We start from the raw sequence: 27,695 nt of genomic DNA, 5'->3' as shown, positions 1-27,695 counted from the left end.
TCCCGTGCCACCCAACGTGCTCTAGAAGGTGTAAGTCAACTACCCTGGCCAGCAAGATCTCCGGATCTGTCCCCCATTGAGCATGTTTGGGACTGTATGAAGCGTCGTCTCACGCGGTCTGCACGTCCAGCACGAACGCTGGTCCAACTGAGGCGCCAGGTGGAAATGGCATGGCAAGCCGTTCCACAGGACTACATCCAGCATCTCTACGATCGTCTCCATGGGAGAATAGCAGCCTGCATTGCTGCGAAAGGTGGATATACACTGTACTAGTGCCGACATTGTGCATGCTCTGTTGCCTGTGTCTATGAGCCTGTGGTTCTGTCAGTGTGATCATGTGATGTATCTGACCCCAGGAATGTGTCAATAAAGTTTCCCCTTCCTGGGACAATGAATTCACGGTGTTCTTATTTCAATTTCCAGGAGTGTACTTTCAGAAACGACTTCCTGACACTTAAATCTATACTGGATGTTAACAAATTTCTCTTCTTCAGAAACGCTTTCCTTGCCATTGCCAGTCTACATTTTATATCCTCTCTACTTCGACCATCATCAATTATTTTGCTCCCCAAATAGCAAAACTCTTTTACTACTTTAAGTGTTTCTTTTCCTAATTTAATTCCTTCAGCATCACCCGAGTTAACTCGACTACATTCCATTATCCTCATTTTGCTTTTGCTGATGTTCATCTTATATTCTCCTTTCAAGACACTGTCCATTCTGTTCAATTGCTCTTCCAAGTCCTTTGCTGTCTCTGACAGAATTACAATGTCATCGACGAACCTCAAAGTTTTTATTTCTTCTCCATGGATTTTAATACCTCCTCCAAACTTTTCTTTTGTTTCCTTTACTGCTTGCTCAATATACAGATTGAATAACATGGGGGAGAGGCTACAACCCTGTCTCACTCCCTTCCCAACCACCACTTCTCTTTCATATCCCTCGGCTCTTATAATTGCCATCTGGTTTCTGTACAAATTGTGAATAGCCTTTCGCTCCCTGTATTTTACCCCTACCACCTTCAGAATTTGAAAGAGAATATTCCAGTCAACATTGTCAAAAGCTTTCTCTAAGTCTACGGATGCTAGAAACGTAGGTTTGCCTTTTCTTAATCTAGCTTCTAAGATGAGCTGTATGGTCAGTATTGCCTCACATGTTCCAACATTTCTACGGAATTCAAACTGATCTTCCCTGAGGTCAGCTTCTACCAGTTTTTCATGTGTAGGCTAGTTAGTCATATTTTATGCAACATTTGCGTGGAAGATGTGCCATAATTTACTGATCAATTCACAGAATGAGAACTACATGTGTAGTGTAACAGAATAATTGTAGTTCTGTGCAGAGAATTAAGTGGTCTGTCATTTGATCCCATCAGGAAAAAGGAATATTTTACATTATGTTAGAGGAATCACCTTGTATGCATCCAACTACAGAAGCCTCTGTAATGTTACAAAAGTCAAGAAAGTACATTTTATTAAATTACATAGTAATATTATTCAATCTAAAAAAATGGGTTTAAAAATAATATCTAAAATAGTACTCAGACTCATTGTAAGAATGTATATTCTTATTTTAAGAAATTGGGTGTCCTTATTGTGCCAAGTGGGTTTATTTTTCAATCTATTGTACATATTATGGAAAACACGTGTAAGTATGTAACAAACAGTTCCATACATGATGATGGAACAAGAACCATTTTGATCTTACATTTATCAACCCAAGAAGATGAAACAAGTAACTATAGCATGACATATTTACTGAGAAATGCAGTCAAAAAAGTACCTCCGAAATAAGGCATCCTAAACAATTACAGACTGCTTAGAAAACCCACAGTAGATGTTAATAAAAAAGTGTCAACTAAGCACCTCTACCACATTATTATATACATTTGCAATATGATGCTATTTTACAGAAAAATCATACACCCAAATTCTGTAATGAATAATACAAATTTATCACCATCTTTCTGAGCTCAACATCTGACTCATCATGAGTAGATTCTATTGGAAATTTGTATCCCCATGTTCTATGGTGATCAGTATTTCAGGTTAAGTAGAGTACTGTACTGGATAATTAGGTAATTTAAATGCCCACAATTAAGTAGCATTGAAGACTGAACATCATAAAGACATCAGCACGTATGTCTCATGATCAATACTTGCAGACTTCTCAACAAACTGTGTCAAAGTTACACATATCAGTAATTTGTACCCATTATTTCTGATGATTATGGATTGAAGGAGACAAAACATCTAAGGTCACCACTCTCTTATTCACCCCCAACAAGGAATAAATGTATCCCACCTGTCTGCATCTATAGTAAATTCTATCTGAAAGTGTGAGAAAGTGTTGGTATCGTTTATCTGGGGTGGGATGTGGGTACCAGGCCATTATTTACCTAATGAGACATGATAAACTGCATAAAAACCACATCCAGTCTGGCTGGCATATCAGTTCTCATCATTAAACTGTATGGTGATTTAGAACCGGGTCTGGTGTGCCTCCTTGTCCAGGAAGCAAACACTTTATCACACAAGGCTAACAGGGTGTATCCCATTATTTCAAGACACAAATTTTCTAATTATGTCTATTTACTTTATTAATGTTAAGAATTTGGTTTAAAATGTTGTTTGTTGAATTATAATGATGATAGGTTGTGATATGGATGTCAGGGCTATTACTGAAAACTTTTTTTTATTTTGTGGCAGTCAGCATAAACCTGTAGAGGATAAGTGAAAAATGGTGGGATGCTACTGAATAATTTAGCCTGATTTGGTGAGACATAACAAGGACTTTGATGGAAAATATTGATGATAGAACATGATAGTCAACTCACGGGAGCAAGTGACAAAATATGTAAAATCACCAGAGTTTGTAAAAAGGAAGCTTGAGACACTGTTGTTCCAGGTACAAGTAATCTGAGCAAAAACTGTGGTCCTCTTCATTTATGAGAGAATGCTGCCACTATAAACATGGTACTGAATATTTGTAATATGGTTACATTTGTGGTCATTTAATGTTTTTCTTTTCTTTAGGTACAGAGTTTGAAATTGAATATCCCATTTTTCATAAGCAGCTGGTTTTGTCAGTCACTTTAGTACCACATCAGACTGACTCATTTTCTCAATCCCACATATATTTAACTTATATCTTTGCTTACCAGGCTCAGCTATGGCTGTGAAACTGTACATGTGGACTTGTTATTCAAAACACACTAAATGAGCCATGGTTACTGAGTGGGGAGGTGATAGAAGTTCAGAATGTCCTTACTGTGGCTTCACTACAGGCCTTAAGAAATACAAGTTCGTAGACACTTATTGACACAGTTCTGATAACATTGGCGAGTAGGCACAGTTCACAGGAGATGGAAGTCTCTTCACTCGCTGATGTTTGACATGGGCTGTCACATCAAGTAGGCAGTACAAATATGTCACTCTGATAGGAACTTCCTGGAAGTGAGCAGGATCTGACTTGAAACAGAACTGGCCTCTGGCAATGCTATTTCATAGTAGAGGCTTGACATTGGCACCTCGGAACTACAGGAGGAACAGCTTCTTCCTAGCAACTGATCATACCACTTTGCTGCACAGTATCTCTGCACTGCTCTTGATACTCGATGACACCACAAAAATCCTGTGTCTGACACAAGTTTCCCCTGGTCAACTTCTAATCATGATAACACTTGTTCAGTATTAATCTTGCATTCTTTAATTTCAACAATATGAGAGAAGGAAAGTTGCTACTCACCGTATAGCAGAGATGCTGAGTCATGATAGGCACAATAAAAAGATTCACACAATCAAAGTTTTCGGCCATCAAAGCCTTTGTCAGCAGTAGACACACATACACACATGCACACACACACACACTCACATAAACACAACTTGCACACACGCCTGCAGTCTCAGAGAGCTGAAACCATACTTTCCTTCTCTCCTATTGTTACATTCCATCCTGGATTTTCCATTGTTTGATTTCTTTAATTTCAGTAACACAGTATATGGAATATAGTTTTATGTTGGATGGAGATGTGGCTTATAAACTTGAGATACTTAAAAAGTATATTTTTATGTAGTAATGAAACCAAGATCATATTTTGAGCACTTTTTGGAGTCACAAAAGATTTACGTTTTCAAGACTGCCAAAATTCTAAAATATCTACCACTGTCTACAACAAATGTAAAGCTCCTTTTACATTATTTTAGTTATTTTGTGGCTATCAGACTGGAGTGCAAGCGCTTTACTAAGAGAACACCCTTCATTACTAAATAAATCTAACCATGCACGTAATATGAAAATGTGTCTTTTACATGTTTCAAATGCTTGAGTATCTCAATTGCAAGATGCAAAACGTCTCATTGAAATAATAACAGTACTCATCAAATTACTTCATTTTATTATCTTATAGGTGCCTGACACACTCCCCTAACAATGTTTAAACTCATTCACTTTTGTATTAATATTGTATTAATATTTCACTTTCATATGGAAGAAAACCATTGCTGTACCGCATCTCCACAAAAATTTAATAGGTAATCACTAATCATGGAAGTATTTTTCAGTTGTACCAATAGGAATATATTCCTCCTACAGAAGTTACTAATTGACAAACATAATGCTTTTCCAACCACAATTTTCACTGATAATTCTGTGCACCTTCCTGTGAATGAACTGAGCCATAAATCACATTTACCCTGTGATACAACATAATACCTTCCTCTTATGATCATACTTACTAATAAATTCTTCAGACAATCTATGAACAACATGGCTGAACAAGACTGCTCCATACAAAACTGAAACAATGACTCTCTGTCCACTGATTTGGCATGTGATCAGTAGCACATGGGCATTGTTGATGTTATATACAAGACAATGCGCCCACCAGGCAAGAAGTGCTCTCAACTTAAAAAATTCTAAAAGCCAGTACAATACCACTATCCCAAGACACAAAAGGTACCAGTACTCCTTATAAGGAGTTTCTTGTTTCATATGATCACAAATTTTCTAAAGCTCTGTTGAACTCTGACTCTGATATTGGATCCCCTACATCTTCCAAATTGACATCTACTTCTTCTTCTTTCACATCAGCAGCCACGTCTTCCCCCCTTGTAGATTATCCAGTTACACTTTTTTTTTTACCTCTCTGCTCTCTCTTGCGCATTTAACAATGGAATTTCTTTGGTACTCTTATTGTTGGTCATATCTTTGCATTTAAATTCTCTAAAGTTATATATTTCTAAATGCTGACTTCAATTTTTTGGAATGTTATGGTATCATTTGGAATTGCCTACACTTCCTTAGAAGAAATATGTCAATGACAATCATGTAAAAAATACTGCACAGAATTTGATTCCTTTTTACTTCATTAGAAATTTGCTCATAAGTATTGGTGGATTAGGCTTATTTCCTCAGAGTTACATCTTAGTAGCTTTATGGTGTGTTTCTTTGTAAGGTTTCTTTGAAGTCGTATTTATGTTTGACTCATTTGTTATCTTCCTGTGAAAGAGATTTTAAAACATCAGTGACAAGGTACTCCTTTTAGCAGCTCATCAATTTTTCAAGCTAGTGACACCTGTTGTCAGAATAATCACCTTTGGCAAATTACTGTCATAGATTCGCCTCATATGTAAACATAACACTGAAAATAACCCATCCACTCACAGATACCTTCTGCACCATCCACACATATCACTTCAGAATTTTCTCAGAATTGCATCAAAGTTACATCACAGTAGCTTTATGGTGCGTTCCTGTGTAAGGTTTCTTGAAGTCAGTTACCACCCATTTGTCTCTGGGCCAAATGAGTGGTGTTGGTGTAGGAAGAAGGTAATGTACACAGTAAATTCAACACAGTCCCCAGTTACTCCTTTAGATATTTCAGAAAACCTCCTATAAAATTCGAAAAACCAGGAAGATCACAAGGATTCAACACCAGAACCAGCTGGTGCAGCATTGAATGTAGTAAATTGACCATCGCGTTCAAAAAATGAGAAAAATCTTACCGATTCAACAATAAAACCAGTTTGTGTACCACTGGAATTATCACACTGTGTGGTGCCATGTCTACTTGCGCCACCATCATCACCTCCATATTTCACACTTAGCACTGCCAGTGAGAGAAAGAAACAAGAGTGTCTGCATCACTTGTTGCCAGCACCACCAACAGCTGAATGGGGATGGCCAATGCTGCTCACTCTCTCTTGCCTTGTTCAAGCCCCATGAATGTTCTACTTATTGATTAGAACTGTTCTGTGATTTGTTATGATGAACTTTCCTTTCACCTATCATGCCTGTTTCTGTTCATATGTGTATGTAGTCTCTGGTGCTCTGTTGCTGCAGTTGTATTTACTGGCTACTCTGTTATGTGCAATTGTGACAACATCATTCCATTTCTCAGTGTGTTCTGTGGGCACAATGGAACCAGTGTTGGTTCAGTTGTCACAAAAACAGCATCAGCAGCTCAAACAACAATGACAGCAGTTAAAATTGATTTGTCAGTTGAACATGACTTCACAGGGTGCCATGGTCCCTTTCAACCACCATTGGTGCATACACTCATGCCCCCAGCTTCTCCATCATTCCAAGAGATGAAGGAAGAGTGGGATTCATACAAGTGGTGTTTGCACCAGCACTATCCAGCATATGAGTTGGGGGACATGACTTTGCCAAAACCCTTTTTTTTTTTTTTTTTTTTTTTTGTCTTGGATCAGCCCTGAAACATTTTTTTATTTTGTATGCTTTGGAAATTTTTGCTGTTAGACTCTGCAGTGTTGTCATTTTCTCAGATGTGTGAGTTGCTCAATGAATAATAACATAAGCAAACCCTTGTTGTAGCTTCCTGTGTGGACTGTTAGGCACAGATAGCCATCCTATGAGGGTTAAGCCAGAAGTGCAGATTTACATGTGCTAATTATCAATAGTCCTCTGCAGACATCCTGTACATGATGTCATTGTCAATTCTGTTCTGGGCAGAGAAGTGCATTGAGAGGCATTACATTTGGAAGATCCCCCAGTCAAGGAGGTCCTGCCTATCACTGGGGTATTTGAAGTGCAACAGACTGTGAATTAATAGTTTTAGGACATAGCGGGAGTAGCGGTGGTGTGTTTGATTCCACAGCAATGTCATCATTCACTGATGTCCTCGTCATTTTCTTCTTGTTTTCACTGATCACTGTCAGACTGTGGCTCTTCCCAATGCAGTCCCCCTCATGTCATGATTGTTTCCAAGCATATTCATGTGGTCATGGCCCACATTGGCAACCACAGCACTCAATTTGTCATAAACAAGGCAATGTTGTGGCTGACTGTGATGGCTATCTGTGTGGCCAGCCCTCAGATATGGATGTGGAATTACTGAAGGTTCATCATGTCATGCCAGGAGCTTAGTGTTCCAGCAAGATTTATGTTACCCTGTAAATTCAGCGATGGTCATTCCTTTTCCTGGTCAGTACTAGAGGCTCTGTCTCTCCTGTCAATCTTGAAATGTATCACCAATTAGGTTGTCCTTCTCTTTCTTCCACCAATCATTGTTTGGTCATTTACAGTGATCAGCTCATTACAGTTCAAGATCAGTTAGAATCGATGTTGAATATCAGCATGTCAGGGAGACAGTCACATTCTTCATAATTGAAGGTGTGACATTCAAAAACATTTTGGTCTTGATGTGTTCATAGTTTTTGGTTTTCAGATTCAGGAAGCTATCCACCTTGTTTCTGACTCCATCATGTTCAGACAACCTCAGCCACAAATACTGGTCACAGTCGCCACTAGGACAGGGTGATGTAAAAGTCTATGAAGTCCACCTCATCCTTAAACTGACAGCTTTTCTCAAATTTTGTCATGCATGACCTATTCCATTTGCTCTGCAGCCTGCTAATGAGGAAGAATCAGACATTTTGCATGGTCTTAGTATCACTGAATCCATTCCCTCCAGCAGTGGGCTATGCCTATGGATGTTATCTGTAAGCCTATGGGGACATGGGGACACTTTCTTTGTGCAGAGATTTTAAGTCCACCATTAATACCCAATCTGTGATTGATAGCCACCTCATTCCCTGTCCAGAAGAAATACTGTTTTTCTAAAATTGATGTGGCAGAGGTGTACCTACAGCTATGGGTGTATTCTGCTTCTCTACAGATAATGGTCATCAACATTCTGCCTTTCAGCGCTGTGAATGGCCCCCCATTTTCGAGATATACAGGGTGATTCACGAAGATATGCAAATATTTTAATATTTTGTGCTACAAGTAAAACTAGATAAAAGTGTTCATATAAACATAGGTCCACAAATGTTTAGTCACGGAGTTATGGCTAATAAAAGATTTTGCCTGAAATTTAGCAACTCCGCTAACATAAGCCATTACAAAACTGTACCAGGTTAAGGTAAAACACTATTTCCATTTATTTTGTTGCCATTGATCTGGTGAATCTAATAAAACATGTCCTAGACATGTATCTGCAGTAGTTTTCCAGAACATTGGCCCAATTTGTTTTTTAAATTCCAGACAATTACACAAAGTTTACAGTGGAAGTTTTAGAAAATTTAATTTTGGAAAAATGATGGTAATAACGTTAACTGAAACTGTATGAATGTGTCAGATAACCTGCTATTATCTAAACATAGCACATATGAATTCATGTTAAACCGGAAAATAAGCTCACTGTTAAGGAAGTTGTACAGTGTATGTACAACTTCACAATACATTCACAATAAATGTTCAAAAATGTCTCCACCAAGTTCAACACAATTAGCTGCATGTGTATGAACAGATTTTGTTGCTCATTTCAGTTTCACAGGGTTGTTCTTAATTTTGTCTGTTGCATTCATAATGCAAGCAAATTGAAAAGCATCCCTATTTTACAAAAAATTTACAAGCTTCAATAGTTACTATGTGGTTTCACTTAAATACACTGATGTTATTATATTCTTTCACTGAACAATACAGGAAAGTAACTCATTTAAAGGTTAGGAATCAAATGAATCAGCTCACAAAAAATTGTGTTGGAAGAACATCCGCAACTGAGCATTATAGCTGAGGTCGAAATATACCACTTCAGTTGTAAATTTCTTTATTTTCACACAACTGGTTTTGGACTGTTATAAGCCCATCTTCAGGTGTCATAGCTGTGCTGTGGTCCCTGAGTGCCACGTGTACCAGGTGCGATGTGCTGCCTATGAGTGCTCATGCTACAACACCTGAAGATGGGCTTATAACAGTCCGAAACCGGTCATGTGTAAATCAAGAAATTTGCAACTGAAGCGGTGTTTTCAGCCTTTGACTCAACTTGCTAATGGTTGCCAACAATGACATAAATGTTTCTACCTTCTTAATGGAAAGTAAACAAATTTACTTGTATAATGATCTTTTCTTCTCTGGATGTTCTGGAAAACTACTGCAGATGCACGTCCAGGACATGCTTTACTAGATTCATCAGACCAATAACAACAAATTAAAAGGAACTCATGCTTTACTTTAACCCTGTACAGTTTTGTGATGGATTCATATTAGCGAAGTTGCTAAAGTTCAGGCAAAATCTTTTATTAGCAGTAACTTTGTATCTAAACATCTGCAGATCTATGTTTATATGAACTTTTTTCTTTAGTTTTACTTGTAGAATAAAATGTGAAAATATTTGCATATCTTCATGAATCACACTGTATTTAGGACAGTTAATGCAAGATATTATGCTCTGGCCAAACTATCTTGATGATGTCATAATCATGAGTTCCTCATGGTAGGGACATCTCACCAATCTTCGAATTCTGTTCCCTAAATTTCAAATGGTGGGCCTTACATTCAGTCTGTGAAAATCAAAATTTTTCACACGGAAATCGAATATATGGACCACCTTCTTTTGAAGGCCAGTGTCAAACACATGATGATTGATAGCCTTCCTAAACCATGAACCTGAATAATCTCCAATTGTTTCTATGTAAAATCAGTTGTTATTTAAAATTTCTCCCTATGTTGTGGGCATAACTCATACACTGAACGAGTTGCAATAAAAGGAAGCTCCTTTCATTTGGTCAGCTGCCTGTGACAGAGTGTTTACTCCCATAACGACACTGCTAAAGATATTGTTCTGCCTTGATACCTTTACATTAGACAAACAGCTCTTCCTGGTAACAGATGCAGCCCGATAAGGGATTTGAGCAATTTTAGCACTCAGAAACACCAACAACTCTGATCAGCCTCTTGCATACACCTCCTAAATGTTGACAGTTGCTCAATGCAATTATTCCCAGATAGAAAAGGAGTCTTACCCAGTGTGTACACAGTCCAGAAGTTCCATGATTTCCTCTAGGGCAAAGAAAGCCATCTCATCACTGACCATAAGCCACTTGTGTCAGTGTTTGGTGTCCATTCACAGCTTCCCAACAAGATCACACAGTGTTGGGTTTTGTTTTTGAGTGCATACCACTATGAGATTTATTACAGATCCACAGCACAGCATGGTAATGCTGACACATTGTCACACCTGACTATGGGCTATGACCCAGCCTTTGACAAAGCTGAAGCTGTCTGTTTCCAATTCACTTGCAACACACATAGACTTCCAATAATGGCCCATTACACCACACAGGCCATCAAACAAGATCCCACACTCTGGCAGGTGGTTGGTGTGATCAATGGTTGGCCAAAGTGCCTGCACACTAAGGAGTCTGGTCTGCTCCACACTTATTTTCTCCTCGTCCATTGCTGGCAGTAGTTGATGGTACTGTTCTCCCTAGCACTCATCAGGTGATCCCAGAGCCATTGTCCCTCCAGTCCTGTAGGCTCATATCCATGTTCTTTTAGTGGCCACTGGGGTATGACCCACATGAAGGTCCTTGCACGGCATTTTGTCTACAAGCCTGGTATCAACTCAGTGACTGAGAGGCTCACCAATGAGTGCAAGCAGTGTGCTGAACAGCAAGCAATGCCACCAAGAACTTTCGCCCCATTGGCTACCCCACATCAGCCATGGGTCCACATTCAAATTGACTTTGTAGGCCCCTTCGGCCATTTTATGAGGTTGGCAGTGGTTGTGCATCATCCAGTTACCCAGTTATCCAGTTATCCTGAGCATACCACCATGCCCCCAGGAAAGCAACAATGTGGGCTTTGCAATTGAAGGATCACCCTGGATGATCACCTCCAATTATGACATGCAGTTCTCATCAGTGCTGTTTCAATATTTCTGTCCCTGTGATTGTATTGCCCACTTCACATACACACCATTTCATCTGCAGTCGAATGGGGAGATGGAGTATATGGTGCACAACTTTAAGATTCAGTTAAGAAAGTGCTTGGTGAGCTCGCCAGTGGGCTCAGTGTTGCCTGTGTTTCTCAGAACCCACAGGACCACACAAATACATGGCAGAAGCCTGGAAGAGATACTCCATGGGCTACAGCTCCAGACTGTGCTGCATTGCTCCGCTCTGTGCTGAGGCCTGAGGTGCATTTGCATCCTTTGCAGTATGCTCCAGACACCCCTGTCTCATGGGTGTCAGCAACAGTGCAAACAACTTGCAGTCAGCAAATGTTCACTGTGGTTGCTGGTGGTGTGTCACTGTCCCACCATCAGAACCAGCTGTGCCAGTGTTGAGACACTGGCCCACTGTGCCTCCTACCACAGCAGATGCCATAGGAGTGTCTTCACTTGAGGAGCTGTTGGGTGCCAACTGTGTCAAGTTGCGGCCACAAGCCATGCCGTGACTTCTGCCCAAGCCCGATGGCAGAGACCTGAATGACTCCCTCCCACAGGAGCACCCACCAGCCCTCCCCCAATCATTGCTGCAGCTGTCCCTCATGCTGATAGCATGATTTCCATGACATTAACTTATGCATTGTTGTTCCCACACCTAGTTTGCATTTGTCTGGGCCACTTCTGGCCTATGCCCTGCCAGGCGAGAGACAGCTGATGGCTCGGCACCATGACAGAGATGCCTCATTAGATACCAATGAGCCAATGAAGGCAACAGCATCAATACACAGTTGCCGTTGTGCCTCCACCACCACCACCACCACCACCAGAGTCACCTCTGCAGTTGCCACAGAGTGACATGGGTGGACCCTGTGGTCTCCTCAGTCACATCAGTCCATCTCCAGTGCCAGTCCCACCCACTTGGTCTCCCACCTTTTTTCACTAATGCCTGTAGTGCTGACTCCCCAAAGGGAGAGAGAGACATGTGGCATGTCCACTTAAGCTGTCACTATCACACCTGCAGAGTTCACATTTGGCACCATCAGCAAGAGAACGAAACAAGACTACCTGCTTTGCTTACTGCCAGTGTCATTGCTGGCCAAGTGGAGATGGCCTCACACCAGTAGCATGACCCACTCTGTCTTGCACTGTTCACACTCCATGGTGGTTCCACTTGCTGATTACAATTGTTCTGTGATGTGTTATAATGAACTTGCATGTTGCAAGACTTGGCCTGGACTGTTTTTCTCACCGTTTCTGTCCACATGTATGTGTAGACTCTGGTGCTCTATCACTGCAGTTGTAATTACTGTGTGCTTTGTTATGTGCAATAACACTGTAAATACTACATGCTGTAAAGATCAAACTGTTTCAACAGTTGATGCAACATTAGATGTGAGAACTGAATCATTACACACACATGTAGCAATACAAGAAGAATGTGAAATACGTCAGAGCAAAAAAAAGCAATAATCAGCAATAAGCATCAGTACAGGAGAACAAATCAAAAGGAAACCATTGTAGACTTTACAGAGAATAAATGCTGTTCCTCACTAATTAGATAAACTTACGCAAGGGAACAGTGATAGTGCAAAAATAATGAAGGCTGTTTGAGCATATGTCCATCTCCAGGTGCAGCGTATTTTCAACAGTTCATCAGACATCAATAAGAAAAATAATATTTATGGCCTGCACCAAAAACTGAATACTTGGGTAACAAAAAATTAGAAGTGGAAGAGCTCCTGAGTAAAACATAAGATGTATTATTTGTTAGTGAGTATGGATTAAATCAAGCAGAGTTTTGCAATCTAATAATAAGATTATATTTGCTAGTAAATGCATAGAGGTATAGCTGTTACAATATTCAAAAGGAAAATTGGTATTTTGCAATATACTAAGTACAGTAAATGTATAAACTTGCCAGCATGTGCAGAAAAAGACTTTGAAATTACTGGCATAATGTATGAAGAACTAACAATTTTTTGTTTATACAGGTCTTCAACTGATAATATTGCAATGTTTATGAAAATATAACAAAATTATTGCTGACGTTTAACATGAAAAAGATATTGTAATATATTGAGAGTACAGCATAGACATAGGTAAAGAATAAAAATCAAAATGAGAATTAAAATTGTTGTTATTATTACAGTGTAATACTAAAATAAAAACAAAGCAAAATGGAAACATGACAAGACAAGCGAGAAGTCATGATTAAAAATCTACAACAGACAAAAAACTTTTAAAATTACATTGAAGAAAGTAAGTTCAGCTGAAATAATGTAAGCACAATGATAAGTATGATGCATTTCATAACATACAAATGGACCATTTTCATTCTCAAAATGACTTGTTAGAACAAGCACGGTCATTGGAGGCAATGAACTGTCAAAGAAATAATCAAATTCTGGACTAAATTGAAGTACTTCAGACAAACAGGGAATTTGGATACAGCAAACTTCTTGTTAAGAGAAGGAGCATTTCCCAAAAAATTAAATATAAGCAAAACAATGTCGGTATGCTAGATGGCAACAAAGACAAATCTGATTTATTGTTTGACAAAATGTAAACTTACTGTTTTATTTGTGTATGCAATTCAGTTTTGCTCTGCACTGTTAACCTATTTCTGTTTATGGCAAGTCCAATATTGTTTGTATGATGGAATGTATGCTAAATAAATAAAATAATATAAATAAATTACTACAGATCAGTACCTTTAAGATCTGTTTTCAAAAAAATAGTAGATGTGCTTATGCATGCCTGATTGATCACATCCCTAAAGAAATGCAGTATTATGATTCTATCATGGCTTCCAAAAATAAAAGTCTACAGTAAAAGCTATCTCAAGCCTAAGAGTTTCAGTTACATGTACATTAGATGAAATAAAATTGGTTTTTGCTGTTTTCATTTTATTCCTTTGTATTTCTTTCATATTCCATACATATAGGTAGTGAGAGAATCACAAGGATAGGGAACACGTCAAATTGTAAAGAATTCAAATAAAACTTGTGTGATATCCACAGATAGAATGTAAATAAGATATCAATTAAAGAACATACGCTCAGTTGATGAAAAACTGTATTTCATTGTTGAAGTATGAGAAATATATATAAAAAGTAAAACGATGCTATAGGTTATCTTACAATAAATATGGATATGAGCACAAAGCCTAAATTTTACATGTCCATCATAGTGCCCCAAACAACATAAGAGTACAAATGTTTGAACTTACCACATACTTAAGAAGACAAAAAGCTGAAAATATGATGCAGACATTATAGTTTACACTGTTCTCAAATGGTGCACAATTGTGTTTAAAATAGAATTTATGACATAAAAATAATTAAAACTAGCTTGAAACAATTGTCAGCTTAGTACTGACAAAAGGGATGAAAAATATGATATAGATATTGCAGTTTCCACTGTTCTTAACTGGTGCATCATAATCATGTTCAAATTAGATAGCCTGATGTGAGATTAGATAAAATTAATTCTAAAACAACTGTAAGTTTAGTAGGCATATTCATCAGTCTCAGAAATCCCTCAATCATATAAGGAGGTTTCTGTATTAGATCCTCTTTGAGAATTTGATTTAATCTGAGCAATTGCTTAGGACAGCATTTAACATGTAGCGGGAGTGCAGTAAATGGCTTTAAGGCAGATTAAATAAACTTCTTTTAAAAGCAGAGTAAGACTTTTTAACTCAATGTACAGACTGTTTTTGGTTCTTGTGTTGTAGTCATGATACTAGCTGTTGTCTTTGCAGAGAGAAGTTATTACAGATAAGAGCTGAAAATTTTTGCAAGCTGTTGACTCCAGAATATAACACCACATGGCATTTATGAATGACTGTAGCCAAAGTAGGGAGCCTTAATTGTATCTGCTTCAGCCACTAAAGTGATAACTCATATATCACTCAGTTAAGTCTTCAAAAAAGATGAAGAATGTGGAGTGACCAATTTCATTTGCTGCCTACATAAGCACACAGGAATTTTGTACCCTCAACTGTCTGTATTGGGTGATCTCTACACTTAATGTTAATTTATTCAAGGTTTCTTTGTGGTGTATGAAACAGCATAAAATATGTTTATCTCCACTGAGTGAGAAGCTATTTGAAAAAAAAAGAAAAAGAAAAAAAGCAGTTGAAGATTTCAGTGAAAACTTTGTTTGCTGTTTATTCAAAATTATTAGCTGAAATTCGTCCACAAACTAAACACTGTACCACTTTACAGACAAAATTACAATTAGGAACTGGACATAATAATTTAGGTAGACAGCAAAAAATAACAGAGGCTCTATTAACAAAATTGAACAATAAAATCCAGAAAAATGTAAAACTGAAAATACAAAACACCACACAAATCCAAAGGCCCACAACACCCACCACAAATGCACACACCAAGAACACTACCTCTATACAATAAGTTCATAATCCAAAAACTCAACAGACAAACTTGTACATAATCACATATGGAAACAAACTGACAAACAGAACCGGGAACATCCTCGAGAAATAAGGAATAAAAGTAGCATACCAAAGCAATAACACAATACAGAAATGTCTAGAGAAGGAAGATAACACTGACATACAACAAAAACATGGCATTTATTAACTGCAGTGTAACAGTTGTGGTGTTCTATACTTAAAACAGACTAGCAGAACTTTTGAAATAAGATATAAAGTACATAAAAGAGCATGAACATATGGGACCACCATTGAACATTTGCAGAACATCTCTGGCAAGAAAACTACCACAACTGAAAAGGTCATAAAAATAGTCAGATTCAGTAACAAGAAGCATCTCCTAACCCTACAAGAGAACTTACAAATCCAGAAAGCAATAATAGAGAAGAGACACATAATAAATGACCAGACAAACATCAGCAATCAGACATTATTTGAACTAATAAAACATATTGTAGATAAAGAACAACCACTTCTCCCCACAGACACACACACACACACACACACACACACCACAAAATAATATCACAAACTAGGCAATATCCTCACCTTAGATCACCTACCACTGTACTATATAAGGGTGGTTTGAAAATTTCTTGGAACGGAACAGAAAAAAAGTACTTACATGATTGAAACTTTTTTTTATTTTTCAATGTAGTCTCCTTGTAGATTAATGCACTTGGTCCAACAATGTTCCAGTGTCTTGATCCCATCTCAAAAATGAGTTTCCTCCAGGCCTGCAAAACAGTTGTCAACTCTGGCTATCAGTTCTTTGTTTGAAGTGAATCTTCGTCCACCATGAAAAAATTTCAGTTTTGGGAAGAGATGGAAGTTGACAGAAGCATATCAGATGAATAAGGTAGGTGTGGCAACAATTCATACCTTAGTTTGTGTAACTTTGCCATGGCGGCGGCACATGTATGCAGGTGCACATTGTCTTGATGGAAGATGACTTTCTTCCTTGCTAAATCTGGTCTTTTTTCATGCATCTTTTGTCTTTTGTTGCAGTTTGTCCAGGAGGTTAGCATAGTATTCTCCAGTAATTGTTTTCTCAGTGGGGAGATAATCTACAAACAGAATCCCCTTCACATCCCAGAACACTGATGCCATGACTTTTCCTACCAAAGGAATTGTCTTTGCTTTCTTTGGTGGTGGAGAATCAGCATGCTTCCACTACTTTGACTGTTGTTTTGTCTCTCAGGTATAGTAGTGCACCCAAGTTTCATTTGTGCTCACAAACTGGCACAAAAAAGTTTGTTTGTTTCTCCTAAAATGGGCCAAACATTGTTCTGATATGTCCATTCTCAAGTGTTTTTGATCCAGCATCAAGAATCACCGTACCCATCTTGCAGATAATTTTTTCATTTCTAATTCTTCAGTTAAAATGTGATATACACTTTCAAATGACATCTGGCATGCATGAGCAATTCCACTCACTTTCAATTGCTGATCCTCCATGACCATTTTGTGCACTTTTGCAATGATTTCGGGAGTAGTGACATGTCTTGGCTGACCACAGATCATCATCTAATCTCTCCCGACCAAATTAAAATTCATTTGTCCACTTGGAAACAGTTGAATATGAAGGAGCAGAGTCCCCCAGTGTATTCTGTAAATCAGTATGAATGTCTTTTGCTTTCATATCTTTCCTTATGAAGTACTTAATCACTGCTCAAATCTCAATCTTTTCCATCTTCACAAATCTCTACACAGGAACAACAACAGAGCCACATCACTGCCACAGCTCTCTTCCAAGAGTACTGCTGTGGCATGTGTTTACAGGCAACAGTCCAATGAATATCACATGAACAACTCATTGCACTAGTTCTGACCTCTCGTGGTGATTCCAAGAACTTTTCAAACCACCGTCATAGTAAAGCAATAATCTAAACACACAGTACATAGGCCATATTAGTTTCCCTTACATATACACACACAACCTGCTGATAAATACAAATGTACACACACTGTTGTGTTGTCCAAAGCACAAGGTGCTAGGCATGGTTGGTACCTAATGAAGAATCCACAAGTAAGCATAGCTACTGCCAGACACTGTGGCGAATGAGTGAAGTCAATGTAGACACATACAGAAGAGTTTCCATATGCCACTGCATCAGCATGTTTACACATTTTTGAGCAGAGTGTCACTCAGCCCAGTCTGCAATCCTCGCCAATGATAACAGCACCATCTCTCTTCCAAGTCAGCAGTGCGATAATTGTATTAGACAGAATTCAGCGTAAATGTTTATTGTCAGTTATACTCTGTGAGAAGAGACTAGTATCTTGTTCTGAGTCAAGCGTTACATTAATGTTCAGTAACAGTTATAAATACTCATGATATTTTGGTGGATATAGATTGCCAGAAAGTTAAGTATTTCATCTTGTTCCAGTTGTAATTAAGTGATGTAATGTTTTATGTACAGTGTAGGAAAAGATGGTACTTACGGTAAAGATGAGATGTTAAGTTGAAGACAAGAACAAGTAAAAAATACTTACACATAAGCCTTTGAACAAAGCCTTTATTAGAAAAAGAAAGAGACACCACTCATTCACACAAGCAAGCACACTTCACACACACACTGCCAATTCCTGCAGCTCTAACCAGGATGCATTCTGACCTGAGCTGCCAGAGTTGGCAATCATGTGTGTGAGGTGTGTTACTTGTGTGAATGAATGGTGTGTTTTTCTTTCTTTTTCCAGTGAAGGCTGAGGCTGAAATCTCATGTGTAATTTTATTTTAATTGTGCATGTCTGCAACTTAAAATGTCATCTTTATGGTAAATAGTAGTCTTTCGTTACCTACATGGTTTATATTCCTACCTGGAGTTTCCATTGTTTGTTAGTATTTTATGCATAATAGTATCATTCGGCCTCTTCCAGGAGTAAACTAAGAACCCACCATTGTACTAATAAGTGTAATTTCCTGCAGTACAAAAAACATCGATCTACGTCTACACATACGCCTATACTCTGCAAACCACAGTGAAGTACATACCACTGTACCAGTTATTAGGGTTTCTCCCTATTACATTCACATATGGAGAGTAGGAAGAATGAATGCTTGAATGCCTCTGTGCATGCAGTGATTATTCTAATCTTATTCTCATGATCCCTGAGTGAGCAATACGCAGGAATCTTCACTCACTTGATTAAAAATTTGGCACTGTGTGCAAGTTGTTTCCATGCATTGTCCACCCTGGGTTTGTCTTGTGTATTTTGATTTCTTGGTGTGTATAGAGTGTTTAACCATGTCTGAGTCACCACAGGAATTATCTAAATGAAGTTGTTAATTTGCAGGTGGAGCACATTGAATGACTGCTGCTCATGTCCAACAGATGACTCTGTTATTACTGCAACAAGTAGCGCACCATCAGTTGCACCCATTTCGTCCATTCAGTAGTAACGAAGAGAATTGGTCAGAATATTGGGCACAGATGGAGGCCCATGTCACCATATACAACATTACAGGTGTGGCACACAATGCTTGTTTTCTTTCAACCGTCGGAGCTGAAGGTAGCATATGTGTTTAAAACTGTGTACCAATACTCATACAGACACTGTGCACCATGACAAACTTGTTAAGCTGTTCATTGAACATTATGATACTCAGTTGCATGTCACTACAGTGAAGTTCAAATTTTTGTCTCATGAAGCTACCATGAACAAACTTTAAAACAGTGGGTTCTAAACTTAAAGAGCTTGCAGGACAGTGCAGGTTTAAGGGTACTTTTGGACACACTTACAGTGATGTCATGATATGTGATGCAATCACGAAAAACTTGGCAGATACATAAATTCACACTGCCATTCTCAAACTGTCGGATCCCAATCTGAAAATAGTTCTGTTCTATTGTGGAATCTGAAAGTACTGTGGGCACAGCTGATGTTCATACTCCGTGTATTTCTGTTGTTAAAAATGCACAAGACACTCAGTCTATAGTTCATGTTACTGTTAAGGTGAATGAATACAGGGCTCAGACAAATAGTAAACATAAAGATAAAAACTTTCAGTTGTGTGGTACATGAGGCATGCTACAGAATTCAGTGAGCAAGTCTTGTCCTCAACGCTTTTCAAATGATGACAGAAAGATGGCCAGAAGACTCTACGCCGAAATATCGTGGCAGAACGTTACTGATATCCGGCAGTTCTCCCATGTTTTTATGGAACAATCAGTACGCTGGGAAAGCTTTAAACATGACATCATGACAGAAAAACTTGTCCTGGCCATGATGAAAAATGTTTCCAGTGTGATAGACAATATGATATTAAAATCGTGTGTTTACAAGGCATCCAGAGCTCAGGCCAGGATTGGCACTGGGCGGGCGCACAGCTTAAGTGGAGCAATGAACAAGTGCATGTCATGTAGGCATTGCCATTAGAGCTGGCACGGCGGAGTCCCTCATTTCCACCTTGTGGAAATCTTCTGTTGTAGTACACAGACAGGAGAACAAACTTTTTGTGTACTTAAAAGTGGCTCAAAACACAGTTAAATTGCAGTTAGATACATGGGCATCTTTTTCCCTTATAAATAAAGACACATATGAAAGAATCTGTAGCCCACAGCTTCTTCTGTTTTCTCTGCTTGTAATGGACACAAGACACAGAAACTTTTCATGCCCTCATCAAATTTGTTTTGTTTTATATACTCAGTGCTAGAAACACTCCAAACATATTTCATTTAGACTTATTTGATTTGTTCAACATGTGCATACAAGAGAATGCGTCACAAATTAGTGTTTCAGTGCCTCACACTAATATTTCTGACTCGTTTAAGAAGTACAGTGAACTGTTTGAACCTAGTTTAGGAAGGGCTAAAGATTTTTAAGAGCACATTTCTGTTAAAGGCAATGCACAGCCATGAGTTTTTTGTGTAAGGCTTGTCTTCCATGCAATATGTGAGCAAGTTGCTCAGGAACTGCACTGATGGAAAGACAATAGGGTTATACAACCAATTTCTGCAAGTCAGTGGGAATCATATTTGGTCATTCTCAAAATCCATCAGGAAGTTTATGCCTATGTGTTTATTTTAAAACAAAAGTAAACCCACAACCTGTGTTGGATTCATTTTATCTTCCATGACCATAGGAATTAATGAATAGGCTGGGACAGGGCAGATTCTTTTCTAAGATTGACTTATGAGAGGCATACTTACAGTTACCACTGGACGAGCACTCCAAGCAATGTTTTGTGATCAGTACTCACCTGTATTTGTTCCAGTGTTATTTTTCAACAGTTCCTGGAACAATTAACGGCAAAATTCCTTCTTGTACAAGCTATTTGGACAATATGGTTGTCACAGGTCATACACTGCTGAACATTTGGCAGATTTAGGCTGCTTGTTTCAAGTTATTTCTGCAGCTGGCTTAAAGTTCAACAGGAAAAGTGCTCCTTCTTCCACAAAAAACTGGAATAGTTAGTATGTGTTATAAATGCACAGGATGTTCATCCTGCTGATTTGCACTTGTCTGCAATTAAATATCAGTCAGCACCCCGAAACAATAAGGAACTCCAAGCTGTCATGGGGAAGCTTTTGTATTATATTGAAATCATTGTAAACACTGTGCAAATAGCAGCTCTGCTGAACTGGATGCATTTCAGCAATTAAATGATGCATTATTAAGTCACTGTTGTCTGATTATTTTTTGATCCAGCTATGCCTGTTGCGTTAGCTGTGGATGCATCATCTTATGGAATTGGAGCTGTGCTCTGCCATAGAATAGTTTCTGCTAATAAACCTATTGCTTTTGCCTCAAAAACTCTTAACAAAGTGCTGTGTAATTACAATCAGCTTGAAAAAGAGGCACTCACCATTATCTATGGTATTATAAAGTTCCGCTAATTCGTATGGTCAGAAGTTCTATTTCATCACAGATCATCAGTCTTTAACAGCCTTCTTCAGTCCTTTCGACCCTGCCACCAGGGACAGTGCAAAAATTGGAACACAGCTCCAGCATTGTCTAATTATCAGTATGAGTTGTTGTACAGGCTCACTGCCCAAAATTTGAACACTGACTTGCTGTCTTTGTTAGCTGTCAGTGCTGGCACAGTGTTTGATTTGTCTCAGGAATCATATTTTCAATTTGATACTCGGGGTTCTGAAAGTCTTTTTCTGACCCAGCTCTTCAGGTAGTTTTGCAGTACATGTGCCATAGATGGTCACAAGGTTTGAAAAAAAACTCCCCACACAGTGGTGCATCACTATTTTAAACATTGTCACCACTACCCACACAGTCAGTTGTTCTGCTGTTGCATACAGAAAATGGCGATGCACAGGTTGTGATACCCTACTGCCTCCAACAGGAAGTTTTATCTTTATTGCATGTAGGTCACTGTGGCTGATTTCATATGAATCAACTTTCCTAACATCATTGTACTTGAAAGGTCATGGATGATCAGATAAACCAAATGACCTCTCCTTGCAATATTTGTATGTAACATCAATCAGCTCCACCACGATGCTTTTTTCAGTGGCCACATCCATCTAAACCATGACAACACATTCAAGTTGATCTCATGGGTTCATTCTCAAACATATGATGGCTGTTGGTGGCAGATGTATACCGGTACAGTAAATTTCCTTTTGTTGTCCCAGTGACATCCACTGCTGCTGCAAGTATGGTATTAATTGTGTCTTCTATTATTATTATTATTATTTTAAGGTCTTTGATAGATCCTTGTCTCAGACAAAAGACCGGAATACACATCAGCCAATTTTCATCAGTTTTATGCTGCCAACAGCACACACCATGTCAGTACTACAGCTTTTCACCCTCAAGCCAACAGTGAAGCTGAACAGTTCATCTGAAAATTCAAAAGTCACATGGACCAACTCCATTCTTCCCACATACAGGAGCAAGCTTTAAATATTTTTCTTTCATCCTAACAATCCTTGTCATGTGATGGGAAGTCACTGGCAGAATTGTTACATGATCATTGCCATCATACTCTATTGCATTTTCTGCAGCAGCCAAGCAAACAATTTGTTCTGGCACATCATAAAAAATTTCATCTGCACAATGAAATGAAATAAGCATTTGGCGTCATTGGCCGGGAGGCCCCTTGCAGGACAGGTCCATCCGCCTTGGTGCAGGTCTTATAAGATTCAACACTGCATTGGGCGACCTGTGCACTGGATGGAAATGAAATGACGAAGAAGACAAACACAACAACCAGTCCCTAAATGGAGAAAATCTCCGACCCAGCTGGGAATTGAACCCAGGCCTGTAGGGTGGCAGTCCATCATGCTGACCACTCAGCTGTCGGGGTGGACAGCTGTACAATGAACTCTTCTTTAAAGCTTTAGACAAGAAACAGCACTGGGAGCACAGTGTCATGACAAAGGCCTCAAGACATTCTTCATACATCATACAAGGTTCTTCTGGGCTACCTCAGCCTCACCAGAACCAGCTGCAGTGCTCTTACCAAGTATGTCAGTGAATCTGCTGCAGAACGTTTGCCCACAGACACAGCACATTCTCACTGACGTTGCCAATATTGGCACCCATCCTGCTGTGTGAGCCATTGACTGTGGAGGCGCTGCCCCTGGACAGCCATGATGGTACCAGACCACAGTCTGCACCACTGGATGTGGGGGTGCACACTGTGGCGGGTTTTTTGGTCAGTGTTCCGGTCACTTGCATGGTCAATATCAGGGTACAGACTGCGAGCTCCCATTGGCCGTTGGTCCAATGTCTCCTCATACATATGTCTGCATTCAGTCCTTCACCCTGCCATTATCACATAACACAGCACTACATGATGATAGTGCTGAGGTCCAAGGGAGAGGAATGTGGTGTTGTCTGAAGAATGAAGTGCTAAGGTAAGGTTGGTGTTTCTTGAACAAACCACAAGTAAGCATAGTCACTGCCAGACACAGTGACGGATTAGCGGAATCAGCATAGACTTGCCTAGAAGAGTTTCCATGCGCTGCCGCCTCAGCGACAGAGTACCACCCAGCCCAGTCTGCGATTATTGCTGAAAATGACAGCATTGTCTCCTTACCCAGCCAACAGTGCAATAAAAGAACTACGCAAAAAAGAGTTTAACGTTTCAGAGCAACTTAATGAACGTCACAAACTGATGAAAGTCAAACACAGCAATGAAGTGCAAGTTAACAGCGACATCATGAACATTCTAATTGGCGTCACAGGTCTTTTGTGTAAGGAGGAGCTAGTTTTCACAGGCCATGACAAGGAAGAACATTCCCTGTGCCCTGGAAATTTCAGAGCCATTTTTAAAATTGTACTAAATAGAAACGAAGATTTGAAAGCAAACTGGAATAAAAGGCCTATTTCCAGGGATTTTCAAAAACTGTACAGCACAGACTGATTAAATGCAGATACACATTCAAGTTTGGACATAACCTCATTTTATGCCTGCACTGTGGACGCAGGTACAGACTTTTCAGACAAGTCACAGTGCCCCGGTTTTTATTCACTGTTTTTCACATGGTTTGAATTTAGTTTTGCAGCGGACCTGTTATTGTATAATATCAGTATCCATGGATTTCTTTTATCCATGCTTCAGAGCATTTATGCTTTCTTCCACCGGCCTTCCAAACGCACAGCAGTTAGCGATAGTGTTGTTGGTAAACGCATTCCTTCCAATCGTGAAACGAGATGGAACTGTGACGCCAGAATAGTATCTTGCCATTCACAAAAACCGTTCGGAGCTAATTGAGATTTTAAATGTAGTAATTGATAGTTCAGAATCTATTGCAACTACAAGAGAAGTACGCGGAATTAAAAAAAAATCCTAAACTATGACTTCGTGTTTCTTCTCTATGTTTCAAAGTATTTTTAAAAACTGAAATTCTTTACAACATTCTTAAGGAAAAACAATGATGAACAGTTTTGCAACAGCTTACATAAAAAAACTTAAGAAACGAGGATAAATTGATCGTCTTTTTAAATTCCACGGAAGCCTCGACTAATTCGTAACCTGAAATTTCCATGAATAGAGCCGAATCGGTGGATGAAGGCACTGACAATCCACTGACGTCAAAATACAAACAGCCGCACGGGATTAGCCGAGCGGTCTTGGGCGCTGCAGTCATGGACTGTGCGACTGGCCCCGGCGGAGGTTCGAGTCCTCCCTCGGGCATGGGTGTGTATGTTTGTACTTAGGATAATTTAGGTTAAGTAGTGTGTAAGCTTAGGGACAGATGACCTTAGCAGTTAAGTCCCATAAGATTTCACACACATTTGAACATTTTTGAACAAAACACAAAAAGGTGTGCTTCGAGTTATTGGACAACATCGTAACACAGCTGGAACCAAGACTTTCAGCCATGATAAACAATTATTTCATAAATTAGGCGAAGATACTCAGTTCGCCAGCTATGCCCGGTGTTGCTCTGTAGAGTTATTGGATTCATTATTGCGCGTCTTTCAGTCGCTCTCACTCACGTCTAGAACTGGAGCCTATTTTCTTCCCAGCATAAAGAAACATTTCACTCTGTCGTCTTGGGAGTTGCTTGGATGCTGTTGAAAAGTCAGTACAGCGAATACTTCAAGCCCGGAGACATGGTATGGCGGTATCATCGAAAGTTTCGGGATGAAGAGGGATCAGCGAGTAAACTTGTTTTACAAGTAATAACGCTCAAATGCCCAATTTACAAGTTCGTTTGTAAACAAAAGTATTATTATTATTATTATCATTATTATTATTAGCGGTAGTAGTTATGGTCGTTGTCGTCTTAGCATAGTGCGCGGGAAATGCCGTAGCCGGTAGATGCGATTGAGGAAGCGTGGGGAGAACGGCAGCGGTGGGAGATCGTTCAAAGCGCTGTAGGGGAAATGAGCGTTGGAGGGGAAAAATGCCGTTCTAAACTGAAGCCTACGCTCAATTTTTTCTTTTTTTGTAAATATTAAATGGGATTGCTCTAGTCCACACTTGCATAGTGACGATTCAAAAAGATCTACTGTCACCTTTGCTTTCGTTAGTATCTAAAAATAATTCCGCCGAAAATGCAACGATTTACTTTTCCCTGGCTTGTTAACCACTTGCAACTTTCAGAGAAGCGTCACAAGTGGCGAATTTTGAGTACAACCTACACATTTCTCTCGTTGCCAAGTCAAAATTTGCTTCTATTGCCAAAACTCAGTGGGGTTTACAGTATTTCAATCAGAAACACATTGTGCAGACACAATTGCGTGAGAATTCCGAAACAGTGGTTTATTAAGATTATTAAGTGAGAAGTCAGTAGCTTATGAAAAAGCACATCCTCGGTACAAAAAAATGTCTATTGTCTTCACGTATGTTGTCCCAAAGCCCATAGCATTTCTCGTTTCACCAGCTATCGATGGCTCTTAAAAGTTACATTCTTTCACCAAAAAAGTGTGTAGTAATTGGAATAACACGGTAGATAATGAAGTTTTAGATAATAAGGATATTGTAAAATACTCTCATCTTTGTGTGCTACCATTTGCCAAAATCTCTTTTCGATATTTGAAACCGTTTATGAAATATGGGGAATGTTGTAGGTATTTCATTCTGGCTGTATTGCTGGCGCGGCGCGATGGCAAATGAGTGTGGTACCTCAGATCAATTTTCCATAGGTCAGTGACAGATAGATACCTCTACCCAAGTCTAAAGAAAAATTCAGTATCTTAGCTAAATTTCATACGCAACAACAAATTACCTAATATGCACCAAACGTAAAATCATAGCGACCTCTTCTTTTTTCATTGCACACTTTCCCTAATTTCGCGCAATGCCTTACTTTCACGTAAATATCACAGTAAATATGGCCAATAACGAAATGATGGGAACATTATCATGAAACTAACATATAAAGCTACAAGTAAAGCAAAAATGAAATTTTTTTACCGAACAATTTCTGTAAAATCTTTTGAGAAAGATTACAGGGAGCACGCCTCCTCTCTGTCATCGCTGACTGGCCGAAAGGTGGAAAATACTTACTGGCCACCCATTCCGAACAAACTAATGGACGCTCCCAGGGCTTTGGACGAAAACTGGTCATTGCACATTTGCCACCGTATCCTGCACGAGCTATTTGTAGTGGTGGTGGTGGTCGTCGTCGTCGTGAGGAATGCTAGGCAAGCATACATCAAAAGGGAAGGAAAGGCGATTTTCCAATACATTTCCTGGCCTTCACAGACTTTAGGCCCACGATCCGCCACTGGTACAATGACTGAGTAGCCCCACATAAGCCATACATTTCCGTAGTCAGTGCTAAGTGACGCTTGAGATGTTGTATAGAGCGATGCCACTGGTCAGTGGATGACTAGAAACAGGGGTGACAAGTTGTGCTGTACCCTATGACAATCCAGTGAAAGGGTCTGGCTTTGGCAAACACCAGGAGAACGGTACCTGTCATCACGTGTTGTGCCAACATTGAAGTGCAGAGGAGGTGTCTTTAAGATATGAGTGTGCGATTATGAAAACGTTAAATGCAAAACCATAAAACTACGTTTTACAGCATTATGTAGTAAGTACAATAGAGAAATAATTCAGCGATGATGATTTTTTTGTACCTTCTACATCTACACTCACGTGACTACTCTTAAATTCACAGTTAACTGCCTGGCAGAGGGCTCATTGAGCCACCTTCAAGCTGTTTCTCCACCGTTTCACTCTCGAACATCGTGTGAGAAATACGAACATTTAAATCTCTCTGTGTGAGCTTCGATATCTCTTATTTTATTTTGGCGATCGTTAATCCTTATGTAGGTGAGTGCCAACAAAATGTTTTCGCAATTGCTGACTGAAATTGCACGAAGAATTCCTGCTGCAACGAAAGGCTACTATGTTTTAAGTGGACCTGGACGTAATGAGGGTCGAAAAAATGGAATTTTTATTCAATAAAATTCTTTGATTCTTCCTGATTCCAAACATATATACTTTATGTATTGCACATCACTATTTCCGTGTTTAAAATGCCTGTCAAAAGCACATGCGGCGCGTGAATGCCTAGCTGTCTCACTAGTCAAACACGAACCCTGCCTACAATCTTTCGTTATTTAATTTTGGCGCGGCTGTTGCCATAGAACCTGGTTTGTGTATTATTGTCGAAA

The sequence above is a fragment of the Schistocerca piceifrons genome, chromosome 2 (assembly GCF_021461385.2).
Source record: "Schistocerca piceifrons isolate TAMUIC-IGC-003096 chromosome 2, iqSchPice1.1, whole genome shotgun sequence".
Lineage (NCBI taxonomy): Eukaryota > Metazoa > Arthropoda > Insecta > Orthoptera > Acrididae > Schistocerca > Schistocerca piceifrons.
The sequence above is the reverse complement of the archived record's forward strand: the minus strand, read 5'-3'. Positions refer to the sequence as shown.